This window comes from Diaphorina citri, unplaced genomic scaffold, assembly GCF_000475195.1.
Source record: "Diaphorina citri unplaced genomic scaffold, Diaci psyllid genome assembly version 1.1 scaffold518, whole genome shotgun sequence".
In the NCBI taxonomy this organism is placed as follows: Eukaryota; Metazoa; Arthropoda; class Insecta; order Hemiptera; family Psyllidae; genus Diaphorina; species Diaphorina citri.
This window is the reverse complement of record NW_007377952.1, coordinates 74,692-76,283: the sequence shown is the minus strand read 5'-3', so window position 1 is coordinate 76,283 and position 1,592 is coordinate 74,692.

Here is a 1,592-nt window from a genome sequence, read left to right as displayed (position 1 = left end):
ACCCGGCCACAGAGGTGGGCATGAGAGGTATACTACGGTAGCGGTTGTTTTATTGATACGAAATAAAAACGGTGGTGAAACTAAAACATTCTTCTTAAAAAAAAAAGTGTTGTGTATGTTACAATAAAGTGGTTTCGATGGCAGCCACGGTATGGTGTGCCAGCCTAGTTCACTGTTGTGTATGTTACAATAAAGCGGTTTTGATGGCAGCCACGGTATTGTGTGCCAGTCTGGTTCACTTGGAAGGGAGCGCGCCTGCTTTCCAAGCACTAGCTCACGGGTTCGATTCTCGCCCGGGTGAAACTTTATCCGAAACAATTTCGTTCTCGGAACGCCTGGTTTTCTCCTATAAACCCCTTTTTTAAAAAAAAAAAAAAAAAAAAAAGTGTTGTGTATGTTACAATAAAGTGGTTTCGATAGCAGCCACGGTATGGTGTGCCAGCCTAGTTCACTGTTGTGTATGTTACAATAAAGTGGTTTCGATGGCAGCCACGGTATGGTGTGCCAGCCTAGTTCACTTGGAAGGGAGCGCGCCTGCTTTCCAAGCACTAGCTCACGGGTTCGATTCTCGCCCGGGTGAAACCTTTATCCGAAACAATTTCGTTCTCGGAACGCCTGGCTTTCTCCTATCCTCTCTTCGCTTTCGGTACGATAAATTTTAATTTGTGAATTTTCCCAGTCTAGCCCTGTGGGAAGTATGGCAGGACCTGGGGGTATCATACAGCCACATGTGACGTATAATAAGACTCGGGAACAACAGCTCGTCCACGGGCAATTTATACCCAAGTAAGTAGTATGAGAGGCATACTTGAAAAAAGAAAAAATGTATCCAGCATCTCCGGGTTGAAAGTCAGTACTCTTGATCACCCGGCCACAGAGGTGGGCATGAGAGGTATACTACGGTAGCAGTTGTTTCATTGATACGAAATAAATCGGTGGTGAAACTGAAACACTCTTCTTAAAAAAAAGTGTTGTGTATGTTACAATAAAGTTGGTTTCGATGGCAGCCACGGTATGGAGTGCCAGCCTAGTTCACTTGGAAGGGAGCGCGCCTGCTTTCCAAGCACTAGCTTACGGGATCGATTCTCGCCCGGGTGAAACCTTTCTCCGAAACAATTTCGTTCTCGGAACGCCTGGCAAAAGAATTTCGAAATGCAAATAAATGAAAATACAAGAATATTGGATATCTGATATTGTGTTTTTATTTCACCAATTACAACACGTAATTAAGTATTAATGAATTCAGCCCAACATAAAAGAAGGACACATGAGGTTCGTTCACCTATCCTGTTCACTTGAGGTTCGTGATGGATATCTGTAATAAGTTATTAAATAAATAAAACGTTTCATTTTCCCCTGAGAGAAAAAAAAATATCTTACCAGCCAGGTTTCAAATCTCCAATGCCAGCAGTAATTCTTCTTCTGACGGGATTGGGCCATCCCCCTGTCTTCGGGTCTTGATGATTAACCAGCCACTCAGCTGTAGCATAGAACTGAGCCATGTGATCACTCGTACTCAGAGTGAGATTGTCAATGGAGCCAGAACCATACAGGTGAATGTGAGTCACCTGAGGGGAACAGATGGTGTGAGA